A 23,490-nucleotide genomic window follows, 5' to 3' on the forward strand; every position below is an offset into this window, starting at 1 on the left:
GTTCCGGGGCTGCCTCTGCTATCTGAGCCTGCTTTGAGCAGGGAGGTGGGCACTGATGACTTTTACAGCCTCAGCCATTGTGAGAACACCTGACCACCTTCTGTACGCTGCTCAACATCTTTCCTGCTTCAACTGAGATTTTAAGGGAAAAAAAAAGTGAAATTACTTTACACGAGACACTTGAAGCTTTAGACTCAAGTGGACAGCACTAAGTATAAGCATTGTGAAACCTGAAGCCCCATGTTTCTCCAAGTTCTCCTGGGAACTTGATACTAGTTTAAAGAAGAGCATCGAAAAGTTTTATAGCATGTGATTTATGAGCCTTACCATTAAAGACAAATTTTCCAAGCGCACTTCACAAACAGGTCTCTCATGCAAATGGGATTATTCATTTGTTTCAAATTAATAAAATCTTGCAGCAAATCAAGCCAGAAGGAAAGTGCTTGGGACAGAGATATCTATATCTGCAATCTTACAATACACATGAGAAAGAATTGCCCCAGGCTACTTTTCTGCAATAGAGAAATACCTGGTAATGATCAATGCTAGAGTTTTTGAAAGAAACAGATTTCAGAAAGATCATAAAGAACATGGCATGCTTTGGACTAACTATGCAACACAGTATTTCTTTCCAGCAAAATAAAACTTCAGTTCTCAATATGGTTTTGCTTTTATGGTTGAAGCATTTCTGTATTATTTGCCTGAAATCAGCAGCAACAACAAAAAATTAATCACATGTTATTATCCCCTATACGGGAACACATGTTTAACACAGACTTAGAAAATTGAAAATATTCATTTTCACAGTGATAGGTTTAAACAGATAAGAAATAATCTGCATTTTCTACTATATATTAGAATAATGGAAACAACATTCTTCTCCATGTATTTTTAATGATATGGCCCTACAGCTATGAAGCATAGTCACAAAGCACTGAAACATCATTTAGCAAGATGAGAAAGCTGTGACTTATTTTATCTGATCCAGAAATGAGCTGTCAAAGTTAAATTGTTATGTAATTAATTGTGCATTTGCTAGCAATTTTTAAACTGTGAATGAAAAACTGTTCTGAAATTGCAAATTACTGAACACTTTCATCATCTAATACATGAGATAATTCTTTGAAGACCACTTTCCCTGAACTGAGTGTTAATGAGAAGTTCTTCACTTTAATAAAATGCCACCAATACATATAACCAAACAATTTATGTTTTTTTAAAAAATAATATTTCTTAGCCCTCTCTGGGGTGGATTCCAGAACTGCTGTTGAGGTACAGAAAGAATCAGGACCCCCAGAGTGAGCACTGAAATGGCCTATTTTGTTCTAGGCACGAATTGCAATTAACTGATTCACATGCACGACACTGTATAGGACACTTTGCCTTTATATTCCTACAGACCTGCAGTTGAAGTCTTTAGTTGTTTTCAAGTTTCTTCAAAGTAGAGATAGAAGGGCTATGGATATCTTTTATTTCTTGCCTTCACCCTTCATGCCAGGATGCCGCTTTCCAACTCTCCTTCTCCCTGCCCTTTCTCAAGGGATTCAATAGCTACTGATCATCACTTGTTCTGATATATTTTGACTGTTTTCCCCAGATTTTTTCCTTTTGCAAGCTGAAAGTTGGTGTCCTGATTACCAAGGGTAAAGTCAACTTGAGAGGACTTTTACTGGCTTTCTTCCAGTGAAGATTTGCCATTCCAAAACCTTTGCTGGGATTTATTTCTCCTGGAGAAGTGAGGGTCTAAACACAGAACAGCAAGTGACAGTAGGAAAAGAAAATGAGTATCTGCTGCCAAACATCACTCAGGCAGTGCAGGAGCTGAAAGATGAGAAAAGGTTAAATTCATAGGAAAGTAGCTATTAATATTGGAAGCCAGGTTTGGCATCCTCTCTCTAATAAAGCTATCACAGCACTTATTCATGGAGGGATATGTTTTTAGAAAGGCTAAAATTACTTTTCTGTTAGGTTTGTTTGGGTCTCTAAATTTTATTGTGGAAAGATATAAGCCCCAAACAGAAACTGAACAGTAAAAGAAGCCTTGATTAAAAGCAAATATATTTCAGCCCAAGATATCAAAAAAGCCTGTTTGAACTGTGAACTTCCTGCAATATTCTTTTAGAGGTTAATTGCAAGTCACCAAGATCTGATAGTTCATACACAAACAAGTATATAAAAAATGGACAAAGACAACTGAATCCTGAAATATTTTCATTTAAAAAGCAACATAAATAAAACTTCAAGCTATATCTCAATAAATATACATTAGGACACTTAGTACTTGTACATGTTCCAGGGTAAAGTGTTTTATATTACAGGCATTGTATCATTCTCCTTACTGCCAATTTTTATTATTTTTCATGAAGCTTACCACCACAATGACTGCCAAGAACATTTTTGAAGCCTCATACATTCTGTTAAAACATCAAGAACACCGTATTTCCCAAAAAGAAAGACTTTAAATTACATAGAGTGAAACTCTCTAAATTGTATCAAGTGGTGGTTTAATTCATATCTTGTCATCTAATAAGTAAATTTGCTTTTTGGAAAGAAAAATAAAAATTGGGTTTCAGTTTAATACCAAGAAAAATATTAATTCCTACACAATGTGCAGTGAGTCCTAGACCACTTAGAACACCACTTTGCCACAGCAGTACCACCAATTATCTGCATCATCCAAGCTTGTTTCCAGGTGATGACATCTGAGGTTCTCAATTACACACACATTCAGTACAAAGTTCTCATTATTCAGTATTAAAGCTTCCTAGATTGAGCACTGAAGCAATTGCAAATTGCAAACACTGAAGCTCCTACTGTAGCTTCTACCTAAAACAAACGAATGACAAAGCACACACCTGATCTCAGAAACATTCTTCCTATATAGCTATTTAGGGCCCAATAAATAGCATTATGTTAAAAAATTTCATTAATTTTTGAATTTAAAAAGACATTTTGAATTGGATTAAGCCATTAATTAAGCCATTAATCTCAGTGTTTAACACTGAGATTGTCTCAGTTTCTCAATTTTTCATGCAGTAAAAATATAACATTAATTTTGCAAGCCGAGTTCTAGTAGGAAGGTAAAACTACACAAGTCTCTACTCTCATTCTTTTCACCAATATTTTGGTTAGTTAAGCTAAGGAACCTGAAGGCTAACAGAATTACCTGTGCTCTTTGTGTATGGAACAGGAGACCTTTTATTATTCAGGCATTGCTTTCACCTCCTATACCTGGTCTCATTTCCTATGCATTGCTCCCCAACATGGAACAATTCTTTTCCTGCCCTCCATAGAATCTTTTCAGCAAAAGCAGGTTTTTCACCTCTCAAAGATGCAGACTAACAGTCCTGGGGGAAAACAGCAGTAGAAAACAGTCCACAGAGAAGAAAGACTTTTCAGGTCATAAGAGAGTCATGCAAATTCATGTAAATTACTCATGAGGAAATCCTAAGTTTATGCTTAGATAGGTCACATTTTTCCATGAGAATTCTCAAGCCCTTTTATCACTATCCCAAAAACTTGATGGGATTTTATTTACTTCAGTAATAAGAACCCTTTTTTCCTCAGGTACTTAGCACTATTACCACAAATTTCCTTTTTCCTCACTATTAAGAGCTATTCTGCTCAAGTTAAATCCTCCTGTATTTAATACAAAATGTAATCTTACCTTTTGTTGCATGATTTCTAAGAATTATATTGTAGTGGAATCTATAATGATGTCTTATGTTTAATTGTTTACAGTTTGAGTTATCTTGGATGTCTCAAATAAGCAAGGCATGCAGTATTTTCTCATTATTGGCCATGAAGAGCAATGTCTGCATGCTTAGTAACTTATATTTCTTGTGAAAGTCCATGAAGATTAATTCTAAAGAAAAATGCAACATTTGTAGCTTGCATTAACTGTGCAGTGTCTTTGCCTGCAAGAAGGATTTATGACAAATGGAAATATAATTGATTGAAAGCAAAGAATGCTTTGTGATTGAATTTAAATTCCACAGCTCATACAGAAGCTCAGCTGCACTACAAGGTGCCATGTGCAGCTGCCTTTTTTCAGATTTCACTCTTCAGTTAGCCAGTACCTGAGGCAAGAATACCTTAAAGACTGTCCTAGTTTCTTTTCCATCAAGAGTTTCTGCAAAGGGTGTTGCCTCGACAAATTAAGGCCTCTTTTTTTAAAAATGTAATAAAACATTGGTTAACAGCCATGTTTTTTTAAAGCTACTTGCCAATTTTAAAGTGGCTACTATTAACCATTCCATTAAAACAAAACAAATCCTCCCTTCAAAATACAGTGTTGCTATCCATTAGCAAAGCTGCATAATGCACAAGAGAAAAAATTAAGTACTAAATCACGTTCAATTGCTATGAAAAACTACTGGTACTTTGATAGGGTAAAGGTACATGCTGATACTGTGCCTTCAAATTTATTTTGAGCATGTTATGATGAGACAAGCAGCAGTCACTCTGCATTAAGGTTGATGCTTCTTTCATTACAGCTGAAGCCCTCCAACACAGGCTGCTGAACCAAAAGCAAGGCTTCTCTTTGCAGTTCAACCTTTTTTTTTTCTTGCATAGGTACATACACAAAGCACCTTTCCATCTAGACCCTCCAATTTGCATAGGCAGAAGTGAGAACATGAGTTTTAGGTGCATCATTCATACACATTTCCAGCACAGTACATCTTGGACTAAAGAATAGATGTTTTGAGTTTGCTGTTTCCAAAAATTCACTCAAATCTCTCTATGCGCCTTCACACACCCACAGTGAGAATACAAACAGGTCTAGCCCCATCATTACTTGGCTTCCTCATCACTTAACTCAAATATCCACTAGAATTCCACAGTGAGGAAGTACCAAGACAGAAGGAATAACTGCAATGTAACACAACATACCTGGAGAGCTTTGGATGCCCTATCTCAAATTCTTCTTACTATATTACCTGAATTTATAACAGGTGGTAGTGCACAAGGAAAGACTGCTTAAGCTTGTCATCTGGGTTTAATCCTGATTTGGATCCAAGCACAAGTCTGTCAGAAACTCAATGCTTTTTAAAGCATTAATACATTACCTGCAGCTTTGCACATTCATTTATTTAAAGGTGAGTTTAAAAGACTGATGTAAGAGGACTGATTTTGAGACAACAGAAGTTACCAGTAAAACAAAAACCTGCAAATGAACTCGCATCAGACACCCAGAAAGGATCTCAGCTTTCTTCCTTTGAGCATAAAACCCCATCCTATTGTGCTGGGCTATGCCAAAGGCTCTGGATGGGCTGGATGACCTGGGAGCTGGATGTGCACAAGGCTGGTATGGGCAGCAGAGCCACCTGGATCCCATTCCATGTCACCATGAGGCTCCTCCTCCCACAGCAAGTCACAAGCCAGGTTACACACATGCACTCAGCAGATTTGGCAGTGCTAAATGCAAATCATGGCACCACAGCACCCATGGACCATTTCAGAATTAGCTGAGGTGTGAAATTTGGAACCAGTTCCAAGCCTCTGATTCTACACGCTGGTTTTATTTCTCTGATTTCACATTTTTAAAGCCAAAATCACAGCCAGTCATTTAATACCATAAGACCATATACGTGCATAAATACATACTCCATACCATACATAGAAAATATTTGTCCTTACCTTGTCAGAGAGACAGCTGAGCTCGAGAAAGATACTGACACACAGCTGCTTTAGCCCTCAGCAAAGTGCAGTGGTTGGAAATAAACACCAGAGCTTAGGCTTCATAGTCAGAACACATCACTAAGGATGGGTTTGGGGAGAAATCTCGGGTATCCTCAGTCTGCCTTCCTTACCTCTATTAACAAGCCACAGTCACCTCAGGTCTGAGTGAAGACATTGCTATTCATTGTTTTTGGAGTATGCTTTGAGGAACATTTGGGCTTTGTCAGCAGCACAGACAAAAGGTGAGCTTGAGGCAGTTTGAATGCTTGTCCTCACCTGTAAGCACTCACCTTACAGTTCTGAAATCCAGCAAATACTCCCTTTCTCTATTTCTGAAGGCACATTGATTTATTTTCCTGTATACTCCAAGTTGGCCATAATGCTGCCTGCTTTATCCTTGATTAAAGTTATAATTCAAAAAGAAACCAAAATATTGCATACTCAAACACAACACTGTTTAGATTTAAAAGTTAAAGCACTTTCCCCCATTAGGCCTGTGCTGGGGGGGAAACATTCCAACAGGGAGGGGGTCAGAGCTTGGCCAGCCAGCAACACCCACTGCTTTCTAGCACATCTTTTGAGCTCTGAAGCCTCTTGGCTGCAGCACATTGCACAGCCTTTATGCTTGATCATTAAATAAAGAGACTTGTCAACACTGTACCCTGACAGCTCTGTAGAAAGAAAAAAAAAAATTGAAAGGCACATCTTGGGCAGGAAGCATGAATCCAAGAACACCAGCACAACTGCTGTGCACTTCAGAGAGCAGACACTGTTTTATCCAGCATCTCTAGAGCTTCAAAGAGTGCACTTGCCTCATCTATACAGCAGTGAAATTCCAGATATTAAGCAAAAATCACTCATTTTACAAAACTGAAACATTATTAGATTCCAGGACTTTTCATTCATGTTCTGTCTTAAATATCAATACTAACACTATCTGTGGATACCACTGAACAGTAATTATCTGCTTATTGTTCAAGTAACTTCAGGCTTCCAGATACATGATTTCTAAGTTCACTAAGAAAAACAAGTCTGTTTCAAAATATTCTTCAAATTACCCAGGGCTCAATGTTAGAGATAAGTTTCTAAATTTACTTATATGTGCAAAATATAGGCCAAAATATATTTACTCCTCTGAAGACAAAGGAGTAAACCTGCAGTATTCAGGTAAGTGAGAAAAGCAGAATGGATTGAAAATGCTAAAAACTATACATTTGTCTATTGTTCTATAGTGCAAAATAAATTGAAACAGTTTCTTCCTTACTCCAGTCTCTACTGGACACCTTCACTGGGTAGACTGAAGTATCTATTCTTAAACTACACATGAATAGAGGAAGATGCAAGCCCCATGGACTTCAAAACCCAGAGAATTCTTGGGTTGAGTAAATATGTAAAAAGAGACTGATAGAAAGAGCTGTTGAAAAACAAAGGGTTTTCAATTTAAGTTTACTATTCCAATTGGAAATGGAAGTGGAACAAATGTTGATTTCTTTCTAACTTCCATAGCAACCCACTCACACTGAAGTTATGTGACTCAGAAGCTGTTTTCTTTAAATGCAGCCATATGGCTTTTAAACACTTTTGGTTCTATGCCCAGACACAGAATCATTATTTCTTTATTTTATTGTCCTGATAGACTCTGAAAAACCAAACTTTATAATTAATATTAACTTTACTCAAATTAATCAGAAATTAACATTTCTCAGGTTCCTGCAAGGCATGCCCAAAGAGCTTTACTTTTTAATTTAAAAAAAGAATGTTAACACAATCCCACAGCAAAATTACAAATATATCCAGAAATGTAAAGGATTTGCATTTTTACATATCCTGTGTATGTAATTATGCCAAAAAATACTTGCTTATTGTATATAATTTACTACTTCATTGCCATTAAATGTTCACCTTTCTCAAGCAAAGGTTCAAGCAACGCACAGCAGTTGCTATAAGTGTATGCTCAGAAGTCTGTATACTATTCTGATAGAAGTATAGTGTAAAGTCTACAAAGATTGAAACACAGCCAGTTTTATTATGCTAGACATTCTTAGAGGTACTTAATATTCAAAACCTGCATTACAACTTAAAGTTATTTAAGATTAAAGCAAAATAGCATAATCACAGTCCGTAATTCTTTTCCACTAAGGGTTACTGCAAATTTTAGGAAGACATTTTGCATTCTAGGGTGTTTGCCATACTAGTTTCATTTTTCTACAATTTGGTAGTTATTAGGTAGCTACAATTTGGTAGTTATTAGAAAACAGAACCACACAGAACTGCATGACTAAAGGTCAGCTCACAGATCAAGACAATCCTGTCATCAGCCAGAAACTCAGAGGATTTAGAGCCACATAAAGAATATTTCACATCACAAGTGCCCTCACATCATCCACTTTGTAAACCAACTCTTTCAAGATGCTGTATCTGTGCTTCTTTCCAACGCCATCACCAGTATTTACTAAAACTGAAAGATTCACCATGCCCATCACATTTTAGCACAATGCCACCAAATAGTCAGTCCTCAAATACATCTGGTTTTCTACTTCTATAATTCTAATTCAAAGACTATAATGTCAAAATGGACACTTTAGAAAAGAAACACCTCTTTTTGTACAAATACAATTTTCTATCGTAGAAAAGCTGGTTACTACCTGCAAAACACTCATGACACTTTCCTGCTCAATTCCTACACAGGCTGCCAAGTTGACTTTTAGGATCTGTGGAGGAAACACACAGAAGTTCCACAGAAGTTTCCAGCAGACCTGCAGTGCACAGTTTACATCCAATCCCTGCCTCTACAACTTCAAGCAAGAATGAACACTGTTATACTTCCAACAGCCAAGAACTCTTTCTGCAGCCCAAACTGCCTGGGAAAATGGACCTAGCACAGGCTGCACACACTAACCAGCATCATGCTTGTAGCCAGTAATAGTAATAGAGAACAAACAGGCTCTAGCTGAAAAACAGAGCATTTTCCACACTTGAGGAGTAAAATAAGGATGTGGAAATCTCAGCCCTCATGTAACATGTATTTCCTGAAGGCCTGATAAAGGAAGTCCTCAAAAAGGAAGGCCTATCCACTTCCTTTAATTTCAGTGCCTCAAAATGACATTTTTTCCCCTTCCCCGGTTTGACACAACACACAAATATCCTTTATACTAAATATATATATAAAAGTACAATAGCCTGTTTTTACCCTTCCTGTCAGCAGCCCTCAGATCAGGAACACGCAATAATGCTTCATTTTTCAAAGCTGAAAACCCAAGAAGATTTTTCTTTTTCTTGTCTGCACCACCATCAGTGAGTGAGACAGGAATGCAACAGGGAAATTATTCATAGCATGGTCACAAAAGCCTCTCTGAATATTGCAGATATCACAGCCAAACAACACAAATTATCCATGTCTATAATCTCTTAAACAGCTACTGCTCCACACCTAGAGAGCCAACAAAAGATACAAAGGGAAGATTTATTTCAAGGCACACTTCAATCACTGACCACATGAAAACAGATTTAAGCACCTGGATAATCCCTGGAGGATTCAAGACATGATTTTCCAAACAGAATTTGACTTCTCAACTGAAGTCCTTCAGATTTTTATATCCCTATTTCTTGTCAGCTGTTCACAGAAGTTCAGACCTTGGTCATAGAACCTTCTGTCTCTTACCAGTGCTATGCAATACCATGCCAATAGCAAACTGCAGTAAATTATCTTCACTTACCTTGTCCTTGTCCACTGACTTGGTGACCCCACAGCATCAGAATTATTGCCAATATCCAGTGCATCTTCCCAGCTACTCTGCCACTTCCTTGTCTTCCAGCCATTGCATTATTGGATGCTATACAAAGAAATATTATTGAATGTTTTAGTTACAACTCTTGGGAAATATACCTTTGGGTGAAGGAAAGCAAAAAATCCCAATAAATTTCCTCAGTACACATCTATAACTCTGCTTTAATAAATATTCGCCAGTAAAAATGCTTTTTCATTCAGAACCTCCCTGAATGTTTGCTCAAGACTGTTACCTCATAGGCTACTACAAAATCAAAATAAACTGCTTTGAAAAGGCTTGAATTTTCCTTTCATACAGAATACCTGAGCTTCACCAAAAAAAGACAGCCAGGCTTAAAAATCCTGAACAAGCAGAACTTCACTGAGTCTATTAAAAATCTCGTTGTATTGCATAGAACATTTCCTGAGGAAAAATCCCTCAAATAACTTAAAACATGATTTTTTTTTATTTTTTTTTTTTTTTTTTTACATCTTGGGTTTTACAACATTAACATTTGCTAGCAGTTGCTTTTCACTGTGGGTTTTTAGGGACTGTGCCTTCCAGTCACCACTTTTTTTCACATCATAGAATGATTTGGGTTGGAAACAACTTCAGAGCTCATCACTTTCCAGCCCTCCTGCCAAGGGCATGGACACCTTCCATAAGACCAAGGTGGTCAGAGCTCCATCCAGCCTGGCTTTGAACACTTCCAGGAATTGGGCAGCCACAGCTTTTCTGGGCACCATCACTGGCACTGGCAACATTTACCTATTTATTATTCCCCACTACACCTCCTCTCATAACACTCTGACTCAGATCTGCCCCCTCAGAAGATCTTTTTAATCAAATACTAATTTGTCAGAACTGTACCAATTACACAGAACTTGCTGGAAAAAAATAGAATGTCATTTCTAGTCTAAAGCATAGGAAACTATCACAGAAATTGGTATATGAATATTTGGGAAATTTATCCAACACATATCCAACACAAGAGAAATCTTGCAGAAATAAGTTTTTAAAAAGATGGTATTGTAAAGACTTCTAGTGTTTTTTCCCATTATACAGTGCTATAAATTTCTTGTGAAGAGAAAAAAAAAAAAAAGAAAAAAACAACAAAAAAAAACAGCTTGGAAAAAAATGCAGGGAAAGCACTAAACTAAAAGAAGGGTATGTTTATATATTGTCTGATTAACCATACTTTTATTATTGCTATTGCAGTAATTTTTATTTTTTACAAACCTACTTTCCAAACTCATGGATGCAGCACCCATCCATAACTAAGGGTTCAACTGTAATTATCATCTGTAATTCTCAATTCTGATCTATAATCATCTGTGAAAAATATCTCTGCTTTATGCAGCTTAAAAGCCCAGTACTATTTCCAGAATAAAAACCTAAAGCAGACTGCATAAGCAGACATGTAGAATACTATACCCCACTCTCTCCCTTTCTCACCTATCCCACTTAGGAAAAAGGGAGGAGGGAAAGCAGGTAGTGGAGGCTCCTGCAAGAGGGGTTTTGGTTGACTGGTTAAAGGGAAGGGATAATTTTTCCTGTTTGCTGTGACCCTTAAACTTTCACTTCAGCATTTAATCAGTGCTCTAACCACCTGCTCAGATCACAAAGCATCTATCCATGAACTTGCTGCAAGGGTTCAGAACAAAAATTGTCTTCTGATTTAAAAGTGTCTGTGGAAGGTAACTCTTTTGCATAGGGGAACCTCCCCATTGTTATCAACACCTTGATTTTCTTGTGAAGCGCTTGAGGCCCCCTAGAGCTGCTGGTATTCCAGCAAAGCAGTGCCCTCCCCAGCCAGCACACAAAATTCCTCTCCATCCCCTCTGAGGCATATGGAGGGAAGAGAGAAAGGAATGCTAAAAAGCTTGGATTTGGCCTTGTCTTTTTCCCCTACAGGGAAGGAAAAGCAAACAACTGAAAATGGGAATTCCAAATCAAAAATGCTGAACAATAAATACAAATAAGTGTCCTAAAAATATATGCACATTACAATTGCAAGGTCAAAGAATTAGTTTTGCAAAATCATTATCTTGATAAGGAGATGTCTGTTTCATGAGTATTCTTTCCTCAAACTAACAGACACATTCTTGATGCTCAGCCCAAGCAAACAGATGGTATTCAATTAGTTATTTACCTACTTTACAATTAATTAAAAAGTACAGTATTATTTTGTTTTTGACTGTGTCTACAGAAAGCTAGAGTTCCACAAAAAGCTGGCATTTTTATCTACAGCCCTGATAGCTGTAATATAAATATTGCGGTTAAGAAAGCATTAAGATTCTTTCCAGTACCTAAAGGCTTTCCCCAAGGGCATGTAGGGATAGAGCAAGTGGGAGTGGCCTCATACTGTAAGGGAATAGGTTTAGATTAGAGATCAAGAAGAAATTCTTCACTTTGAGGCTTGTGAGACTCTGGCACAGGTCACATAGAGAAGATGTGCCTGCCCCATTCCTGGAAGTGTTCAAGGCCAGGTTGGATGAGGCTCTGAGCAACCCAGTCCAGGGGAAGGTTGTTGAAATTATGTCAAGACAGATACAACTGGCATCATCACCAGTCCTTCATTAAAAACTTCTCATGTCTTCTCTTGATGATCTTCTCAGGTAACTCCACACAGCACTCCTTTTCTTACAGACAGCTCCACACAGCTCTGACTCCTTCTCTTCTCTCTGCAAGTTTCTTCCTTCTGCAAGAGTGACTAAATCCCAACCTGTCCCTAACCCAGCTACCTAACCCTGTCTGTCCCTCACACAACAGCTTCTTATCTTGTCTGCCCCTTGCACAACCACACATCTCCCACCTTCTCACAGCACACACCATCACAGACTGCAGCACACTCCAACTCCGTCTTATGACTTATTCTGGACCAGCTAACCCACTCTTTCACAACACCCATCCCCACTGGGAAGGCAAAGCTGTTTCCACTCCTTGGTAATCAGTACAGCTGTAACTCATTGAGGAAAATTGCCTTCTGCACTATTCTTACAACCTATCTTCCCACAAAAGGTGTTCCATGGCAGGGGATTGGAACCAAATGATCTTTAAGGTCTCTTCCAACACAAACCATTCTGTGATTATATCAGAATATATATTTCACACTAGGAAATGTTTAAATTTTAAAAAGTTTGTGGTTTTTTTTTTTTTGCTTGGAAGTTCATAACTAGTAGACAGAGGAAAACAGACACCTACTAGGAGGAAGCCTAGACACCATACCTATAGCATTCCAATTAAGAACAAAAGAAACAAAAACTGTAAGGGTTTATTTTGGATCCAAGGGCCATTTTCTTCACAACACAGGAACCATCCCTGAAAGAAAAAGTGATGCAGAAGAGGCTGCAGGGACTGGGTGGAAACCATGCACTTCACAACACTACAAAACTCCAAAGGGAGGGAATCTAAACCTTAAAGATATTATTCCTATCATATTTCTTGTCTTCTATGAAATAATTTGTAAATGGAAAGATGCAAAGAACAGCAACTGACATGCGTAATTAAAAGTTCAAACTAGAGCTTCCATTTCCCAAGGAAAATTCAACAGGAGGCTTTCACTATAGAAGCAGAAAACTGCCTCAGATTCACAACCATTAATGCCATCTGACTCCCAAGCCTCACTTTTCACATAGGTGCCAGCAAACAGGTTTCTCTCAAACAAACACATTTCTTTAATTAAAGAAAACTCCTTCTAACAGAGAAATACACTACAGTAAAAAAGCTTAACTAGCAAGTCTGCAATTAACCTTTACAGCATTCAGGTTTACACTAGTACTTCTTCAGCCCCTCAAATACAGGAATAAAATGATCAAGGACAGAATTAAGCCATATATATGTGAAATTAATTGGAACAGCAGGTGCAACAGGTCTAGAGAGGCAGAGGGCAGGAAAGAAGTCCTCTTTTTTCACCCTTTCTTTAGCTGTCTCATAAAAAAGAAAATAGAAATCAAAAATTATACAAAAGAAAATTTAAAAACAAGGTTTTGTTGTTGCAAGGCCTACTGCAGGAAAACCAAAAGATACACAAATAACACTCTCTAAAGGAACAAAAAACATATTAATTACACCAACTCCACGGAGAAGAACATATTTTCATATTACCTTCCAAAGCTGCTATAAGAGGGAAAAAAAATACACTAGATTGAGAGAGAAATAAAAACTTACATGTAGATCTTCCTTCCCTTTATGCCTTCTAAATCAACAATTCTCCCTACACAGAAAAAAAAAAAACCAATCCCCACCTCCCACACCCTCTATATCCCATCCAACCAGCAGTCAGCTGAATTAAATAACATCCCAACCTTAATGCAGCTGTGCTCACACATATCCTGCACCAAAATGCACATGGGGAAAAAAATAATAAAATAGCTATAACCAATCTCTATTTTACTGTGTTTTTTTTTTTCCTCCTCTCAACCTGAATGCATAACTCTACCTGATAAATATCCATGTGACTCCCCAGCTTCACAGCCAAGAGAAAATAGCAAGAGGGCCTACTTCACATTTATTGACAATTAACTGTAACTAATTTAGAGTGAACCAGGTGCAGTCACTTGGCAGGAAATCAGGGAACATGGATAAATCTGTCATACAAAGGACGCTAACAAAATCTGAAGTTTGTTTTAGATGAGACTTCTGCTGAAGTAGTGTTGGCACGAAAAGCTGAGAGGCTTTCAGCTGTATTTCCAGAGATTTGTTGCTATCTAAATGGCACGATCCATTAAAATCCATAGGCTTTGCAAAATTTGGTTTGTGGGTAGCAACAACTTGCGTGTATTTTGCTTTCTTTCTGTTACTGCCTGGATTATTTCATATGCTTTTGTCTTGGTTGAATCATATATCAACTATGTACACTCAAGTATCCTTTTCAGTGTAATTAATTTATAAGTTTAACTATGCACCTATACTTTTTTTGGAAGAAATATTTATTCTATGCAAGAATACACCTCATAAATCTTCAGCCAAAGACAAAAAAAATATGAGAGCTTCCTTGCAAATAATGGAAATGTCGCTTGCCTCATAAAAGCAGAAGTTACCGTTGCAGATTTAGTGGAATTTAGCCACTTAACTATATTTAGAGAACAGCTTTGCACACAGCACCTACGAAATATCTGGTACAGATAGTAGGAAATGATAAATGGCTTTCTCTGGCCATTGTTAATACAGTCAGCCTCACATATCAGCTGGATCTCTCTGATATGGCAACCTGATACAGAAATTCTAGCAGGTACATTAAATGTTTGCAGAGGGAAAAGAAAAAAGGCGGGGGGGGGTGGGGTGGGGAATCAAACAACAAAAACACTGATAAAAAATCTCCAAACCCACAAAATATCCTACAAATGTTTTGAATGTTGATGTCTAATGAAAGTGTAAACACAGACTAAATTTTTCTAATACTGATTATGAAGTCTGAAGTGGATACATTTTTACATCCCTGAGACAAGACTATGACTTTCCTTGCATGCACAAAAGTCTATGGTACCAACAGAACTGTTTATATCCATGTGACTGAAATCAGAACCTGGTCTGATTGTATTTAAAATAATTGAATTTATCACTGATGTCTTACTTTGCCTGTTACAAAGACTGTGTTTTTTAACCTCATTTCTGTTAGTGTATTACCAAAGACATTATGAATACAAGCTCCCTCAGAGGGCCATCTGTGGAACCAGATACTATTTGATGAGGACCTCCGTGCAGTATCAGGATTATTTTGCCTGTTTAAATTCAGATGCAATACAAGAGCAGCAAAACAAGGGCCGTACCATACCAGAGGTTTCCAGTGCTGCCTTCACTGGGCCAAAGCACTCCCGCTCCTCACTCCAAGCTTCCAGACACCATCTTTGTGTATAGAAGGAGACAAGCTATGAGCTACCACCGAGAGCTAAGCAGATCACCCAAGACATCTGCCAGCCTGGAGGCAGCCGTGGCTCAACTGAGATGGCAAATCCATTGTTGGAACACAGATCCTTGTGACATCAGAACAGGGGCTGCTGCAAATCGTGGAATCATGGAACCTTAGAAGGGTTTTAGTTTGAATTCTTCCTAATTCTTCTAAACCTACACTCTGCCACTTTGAAGCCATTCCCCCTTATCCTGTCACTCCAGACCCTTGTCAAGTCCTTCTCCATCTTTCCTGTGGGCTCCTTCAGGTATGGAAAGGCCACAATTAGCTCACACCCCAAAGCCTTCTCTTTTCCAGTCTGAACAATCCCAATTCTCCCAGCCTTTCCCCACAGCAGAGCTACTCCATCCCTCTGATCCCCTCGGTGCCTCCTCTGTGCTGGCTCCAGCAGGTCCCTGTCCTTGCTGTGCTGGGAGCCCAGAGCTGGATGCAGCCCTGCAGGTGGGGTCTCAGCAGAGCGGGGCAGAGGGGCAGAATCCCCTCCCTGCCCTGCTGCCCACGGGGCTCTGGATGCAGCCCAGCACACGGGGGGTTCTGGGCTCCCAGAGCACACGGCCGGGCCATGGCCACCTCTCACCCACCAGCACCCCCAAGTCCCTCTCCCAGGGCTGCTCTGGATCTGCTCGTCCCCAGCCTGGATTGGTACTGGAGGTTGCCCCAAGCCAGGTGCAGCACCTTGGACTTGGTCTATTAAACCTCATGAGATTCCCATGGGCCACTTCTCGGGTTTGTCCAGATCCCTCTGGATGGCCCTGTCCTTCAGGAGTGTAAACAGCACCCCTCAGTTTTGTGTCATCCGCAAACTTGCTGAGGGTGCACTCCATCCATTGCCTGTGTCATTGATGATTTCTTCTTCAGTTCACCGTGCCTGCCAGAAACTTCTGTGGAGTAGTTACAAGCTTTCCAAAACATATTTAGGAAGAGCGATTCGGAACATCTGATGGCAATTATTGATTATTCACTAACATACTAAATCATTAAGTCACTAACTTATAATCAGGTTTGCTTTTAGAACCTTTCAAAGTTTAAGTAATTATTGATTCTTCTGTACTCTCTGATTAAAATTTAAAGTGAAAAATGTAAGAGTTGCAATATTTTTAAGATTGAACTTTTTTAACATAAGATTAACGTTATAAAGAAAGTAATATGTTAGGAAAAATGAAAATTACCTACAGACATACTGTAACTCTGAATTAATTGTTCCTGAATGAAGGCAAATATGTTTTAAGCTGGGCCTTTACAAAAATAGTTTCTTCCATTCTTTTGTGTATAGAAACTTATCAATGACACTTTTATGAAACACTATGAACCTTCACAGCAATTTCATTAAGACTTAAAAAGTTTTTTTTTCCCAAAATGAAAAAAAAAAATCTTCCTTTGTAATAGGAAGTTTAAATATTGGATGACGTACTTTAGCTTTTGAGATTTTTCTTCCAGTTGTTCAGATGACAGGCTCTGATACAGGAATTGGCTGTATCAGTATAGACAGCAGAAGCTGGTTGTGGAAACTGCAACTGTTTACTTCCCAAATCAGATTAGATCATGTGAATGATCTGACTGGGGAATGAATATCTGTGGGCTGCACTGGTCAAACTTATACTAAGTTTGTATAACTTTTGTAGCAATCCTAAAAGAAGTATGATGTCAGCTACATTCTGTCAACATGGATATTTTAGTCTTTAAGTCTTTCTGATTCACAAGAGAACAAATCCAAGGAGTAAATTAAACTGGGACCCATAAACACAAGTTCCCTAGTTACAATCACTCATACAATCTGCCTTTGCATTAGCATATCAAAATCAATACAATTGATTTTTGTTCCATAAAGCCATTTGTTTTGGTTTTCTTTGCTATTTCATACACTGAGAAGTAAACTTACAATGCATTGAGAAATTTCAGGTAACTGGATCTGTCTATACAGCATGAAGGATGAGGAAAAAGTGAGTAGGAGAGTAATACATTTTTCACAAAGTATTGGATCCCATGAACAAGTTAATGATGTTTTAAAGTGAGCAAATGCGAGGACCAAAAGTTTTCAAGTTACTGAGTGATAATAATGGGGCTATCTATTGTGCATCCATCACCTTGAAGTGCCTGGCACATATTTTGGACTGTTTTCATGCATTTTCTTTATGATGATTAATAGTGGCATTGTACCCTCTGAAATAGCAGCCCATCACAAAGAAAAGGGGGTACTAAATTAAACTCAGATGATAACTATTTTGATCTCAAACACATATGGAGAATAATACTGAAATATTAGAACAAAAAAAACCCCAACCAAACAAAAAGAAATAAACTGAAAACCCAAACCCTGTGAGAAGCATTTATGTCTAAAATGAGGATCCACAAAAAAAAAAAAAAAAAAAAAAAAAAAAAAAAAAAAAAAAAAAGCAGATCAAAGGAGCAGGGACAAAATACTCTGCTTAAACATCTGCATTTCTCCGAAGTATTCATTATTCTGATCTCTTTCCCCCACTCTACATTTACATTACAATATTGTGAGGTTTAAGATATATTTTCTTGTTCTACTCTTTAGAGGACAAAGGGGGACACTTACACTAGATAACTAAATTCCTGTAAAAAATAATAAATAAAAGATGTGCATCACTTGCCCACCTTTCATGTCCTGGACATGCTGCTGAGGTCTGGCTTGTCTCTAACACACATCAGAACCCCACAGAGGTTGATGTAACTTACATTTTTCTCTTCTGGGACATCAAACATTTTGGCTAAAGCACCTCTTCACTTTTGTTTTTGGTGGATGGGGAAGCAAAATTAGAATAGAGACATTCTTCCAGTGCCTTTTGATCTGCTGAGGCTGGAAGCAGGACTTAGAAGCTCCCTAAGGTGATCAAAGCAACATAAAGACTTTTCAGTGCCAGTGTGCTTGTGCTGGCACATTTTAACCTGCTGCTTAGAGGAATGAAGGCAGATACTATGGCACAGCAAACAAGCTCTAACCCAAACTTTCTCTTTTCAATGCTGGAATTTATCAGGGGAATTTTCAAGGGGAGGACTTTTCTCCTTGCTGACTCAACAAGAAAAAACAAGGGGAAAAAATAGTCCCTGCTCCCACCAGCAGAGCAAGTGTAATGACTCTCTGCCTGAGTGTCATATGTATATTTAATGACAGGAAACCACTCTGAAATATCTAGATGCCTCATACACAAATTGGAACTGCTAAATTTCTGCTGGAACTTGCTCAGGAACCCGCAGTCCTGTGTTCTCAAGGGAGTGCAGAAGCACAACCACATTCCAGCTGCCCCAACACGGGAGGATCAGAATCAATGCAGAAGTCAATTGTTCAGTCCCTTACAGCAGCCAACAGTCTTGCGATTCTTTGTGGAGAACAGCTAAGGGAAGGGAGACGCCAGGCTGACCTGGGGATCTGCTCAGGTGCATACAAACAAGGTGGTAAAGTCTCAGTAGGCTCCTCAAAGCCTGACACCTCTCCTAACCACCAACAAATATAAGACCCAGTGGTGCTATTTCATATGCACAGGATTTGCAAATGTGTCTGAGAACAACTTTGGTCCTTGATGGCTTTTTGTTTTTTTACAGTTACAGATGTTTGTAGTAATGTTTTGACATTATTACCACTAACAAGCAACACCCAAGCAGTAATTCTTGTAAACCTCCCTGCCAGACCTAAGCTAATCTTGATGGACTTGAAAAAGAACAAATCAGGGCAGAATAACTGTGAAAAACAAGAAAAGTCAAAAAATCACCTAATTTTTTGTATGGGAGTACAAACAGAGATCGAAACTGTTGGTTAGGGATTTTTTTTTCCTATTGAGTATGCAAAATCTCAAGTAGGCATAAGGCCCAGGGGAATGTTCCACCCATACCAGCAATCATACCTTCATATGTTCAGAGTGCACCATTTACCACTGGTTTTTTTGAGAGTAGAATAGCAGTTTCTAATATTTATTGGAATTATGCTTACATCTCTTTTAAAGGATCTCTCCTGAGTTTAGCTGTTTGGGCTTCTATAAGATAAAAAGCACAATGGCTGATAAATTTTTAAATCCTCAAGGAATTCTCTGAATAACTTTCCTATGCATAACAATGTTGCTTCTTGTCATTTTAAAGACCTGATCCACGAGAGCTAGAAACTTCTAGCTTTAAGGGCAGACACTTTCCCTCTGTAACCTGAAGAGGTCTTTATTCTGACCTGAGAATTTGCCACCTTAAATCCATCGTTCATTCAATATTTTATATCTCTGACTCTATGCTCCAGCTGAGTGTGCTTCTGTGACAGAAATTTTTTTGTTTACCAGGTGAAGAGGGAAGGAAATGTCTCAGCAGACATTAGTTTGGATTTCCTGCTGTGGGAATTTTGTCTTCTGTTTAAAAAAACTAGCATTGTTGGAGGCCCTGGATTTTGAAAGTTGTCTTAATTAAAAAACAGTAAAGCTACGTTCCAAACCATGGCTGAAAACAGGTTAGAAAAGAAGAAAACATTATACTGTGAAGATCAACATGGTATTTAATATAGTTTTTCCCACAGCCAAGGGCATGCTGCCTTGCAGAAGCCCAGCCATGACTCCCAGTCAAACCCCATGTGAAGTTGTGAGGTGCAAGGTAGAGCTGATGAAGAAATTCTGCTGATTGAGAAGCAGACCAGCAGATAAAAGAAAAATCAATGCCTGAGCATCAGTGCAGTGTAATAAAAGCAATACTTCATTTTGACACCTTGACTGAGGGGATTTTTTGGACAAAGACTGCCATTATTTTTCCACTTTCACCTAAGTTTAACCCCTGATGCCATGTTATGCTTTTCTGTGACTCCTACTTCAGTTCCAATTGCAGACACAGAGCTTGTTTCTGTCTTTCATAAAGACTGGTTCTGTTCTGTTTTCTGCCTCAGAAAACATCCCTCAGAAAAATCCCTCAGAGTAAGCTAAACAGGAACTAGGAGGAGATCAGAGACTAGACATTGTAACTGTGATACTCACATACAGGTATTTGGGCTCCAGGGATTTTATTCCTTCCAAAGGTGCAGACTACTTTGTCCTTCTCACAAAATATTTCATCAGTAAAGACTTCATAGGTGGCCATTTATTGTTGCTTATTATTTCGAGCTGACTTTGTAACAGGTTCTCTCCATTCAATGTTTGAAGACAAAGCCCTTGAGCTGAAGGCACTCCTGAGTTTTTTCATTGAGCTGAACCATGGATAAAGATTTAATCTGATGCCAATTCCCCACATTCATTAAGATCAGTCATTCCACAGAAAAAAACCCCAAATATTCCAAGGGAATTGGTGCCAGATAAACTGTTTCTCCACTGCCCGGATAACCAACAAAGAAAAGCACCATTTCAAAACACTCTTTAAATAGATGACTTGGCTTTTAGCTCTGTAGGCGTGTTAAGAGATTTCAATTGCTACTTGTGAAAAAGCCTGATGACGTCTCACTGTCGGGAAACTTAATTTTAGCACAAACAAGAAGTCAGGGAGGGACAAAGGAGGGTAACAACGCCCACCTAGTACTCAAACCTGCACAAAAATTTGCATTGGAAACATCAATCCTACTAAGTTTCAGGAAAAAAACATATCAAAAAGTGGCTTTCATTCATAAGGTTATTTATTTTCTTTATTGTTTCTGTTAAGAAACAGGATTGGTGGTATTCTTTTTCATATTTATTATGATGTTTACAACATATCTAATTTAGGAATTTTGGAATAAAGGGACTTTCAGATAAGCATTTTTTTTCTGTTGATTTTGAGAACTCTACTTGACATCAGAAGAGATATTTTTTAATTCATTCTGAAGCCAGAGTAAAATGTGCAACAGATATTCATAAAAGAGAAACAGTATACCATAACTACACTGTAAGAACTCCAGTAGCTTGAGGAACATACAGATCCCATGGCAATCCTCTGCATTACAAGCAAAGGTCATTTAAGAGAGGAAAGACACACATTTACACCCAATTTCTGCATATTAACTAAAAAGAAATTTTATGTCTGGCGTTCTGAGTTTTCCACAATGGTACAAGGGGTATTAATGTTATCAAGACTGTAAACTGAATGTCCACTGCAGCTGTGAGTTACAGCAACAGCCTTGTCAATATCCTGTGCCCATATTAATCATTCTCATTCAATTAATCATTCAGTCATTTCTCTGGCTGGCATTGCTGATGGAGCCCTGCATGGGAAGATGCAGGTAAACACCTCCTATTGACACCAGATTTGAGCTGCAGTGGAGAGCACCTATTTCTCACTGCCCAGCAGGAGACATGAGGCAAGGGAATTAATACTTTTCACAATTTTTCCTCTGTGTTTCTAACTTACAGAAGTGTAATGACCAGAAGCAACCACCTACATACTTGCTATATCCAGCTGTACAAAAAAAAAAGCCAGAGAAATAGTGAAATGTGTACCAAGTATGAAGTACCTGAAATGCAACAAGGAACATGTAACTGCAAAATTAATTTCCATTATTAATTTCTGTAACATTAGAAATAAAATATGGTTGGTTTTCCACAAGCATTTTAATCCATAAAGTACATTTTATGTAGGTTTAATCTGAAATGAGTAACCAAGTATAAATAGCTTTAAATAGCAGGCCATACCTTTGGCTAGAAGGACAATTACTTCCCCAGATTTACAGCTGGTACTCAGCCTATTCTTGACCCAAGACTTTTTAACAATAAAATTAGAGCTTATTTTTGCAATCCTATAGGCCTATGTTAGGACCCACCTTGAGAATTACTATCCCTTCTTGGCCATAAATGTTTTATCTATACACATAAGTATGCAGTGGCCATATTTCCACATATCCAAACTTGTAAGAAAGACCAAAAAAAAAAAAAAAAAAAGACTTCTTCTGAATTGGTTGCACAGAATTTAAATAATTTACTAGGTAGGGGCTTCCTTTAGTGCAACATGTCTGTACTGAAGTGTCATCACAACTATCTTTCTTGCCTAACTTTTTTCTTACTATTAACTTCAGTAAAATTTAATAGACTATGTTAGTTCCAAATTAATAAAGGAAGTGGGCTGTTTCCAATTTACATACTGCACTCTAATACCTTTTATGAGCGGAACTGCTTGGTATATTGTGATCTATAATTTGAAATAACTGGCATTTTGATGCATTATCTGTAGCCAAAAGATGATCAATGAGCAAAACTCCGATGTTCTTTCTTCATGCCAGCACGTTATTGACTCCTCCCTTAGCTTTGGCATTAGGATTCCGAGGGATGCCCAGAACAAGCCCAGATGGAAGCACGGCGCAGCTCTGCCCCAGGTGTTATCGCCGCTGCCCACCGACCTCTCCCTCTCTCCCACCTCCATCCCCGGCCAAACTTGGGGAAGTTCCCAGGCGGGAGGGAGGCACCTGCCGAGGGAGCAGCGGGGCGGGGGGCGGTGCGGGGCCGGGCCCGCCGCTCCCGGGAGATGCTCCGGAGGATGAGGAGGATGAGGAGGATGAGGAGGATGCTCCGCCGCGCCGGCGCCCACCCCCGGGGTGAGTCCCGGCCCGGCTCGGGCTGTGCTGGGGATAAACCGCAGGATTCCGCCCCCATCCCGTTTTTTAATGCCCTCTTACCTGGGCGGCGGGAGCCCCGAAACGCGGTCCCGAGAGATGCGGGAGGCCCCCGAAGTTTGTCGGGGAAGGGCGGGGGCAGATCCCGCTGGAATTGAAGCCCCGGGGTGCGCGGCCCGCAGCGCGCACAGCCCAGGCGGAGCAAGCTCACTTGCTCTGTTAAAGGGGGTGAGAAAAAAGAAGGGGAGCGGGTGGAGAGCGAGAGGAAGCCCCCCGTTCCTACGGGCTCCTGCAGCCGAAGGGAGGAGTTAGTTTAATGAGAGGCCGCGCTCCCGGGAAGCGTGCCCGAGCGGGCGCACGGCCGGGCGGGGCCGGGAAGTTGCGGCGCTCCCGGAGCTCCAGCACCGCGGACAGCGGCACCCGGCCCGGCCCCGGTACCCGGCAAAACCCCGCCTGCTGGAGCGGTGGTGGAGCACCGGCCGAGATGTTCCAGTCGTAAATTGTTAGCGCCCTTTGAAGGTGGCATGCTATCCCTCCTGGGAATAAGCCAAGTGGCTCCTGGCAGCGCTCTCTGAAAATAGGGATCAGGTCATGAGTTCCTGAAGCATCGCTGATATTCCCTCCAATACACAGAA

Source organism: Cinclus cinclus, chromosome 2 (assembly GCF_963662255.1).
Source record: "Cinclus cinclus chromosome 2, bCinCin1.1, whole genome shotgun sequence".
Lineage (NCBI taxonomy): Eukaryota > Metazoa > Chordata > Aves > Passeriformes > Cinclidae > Cinclus > Cinclus cinclus.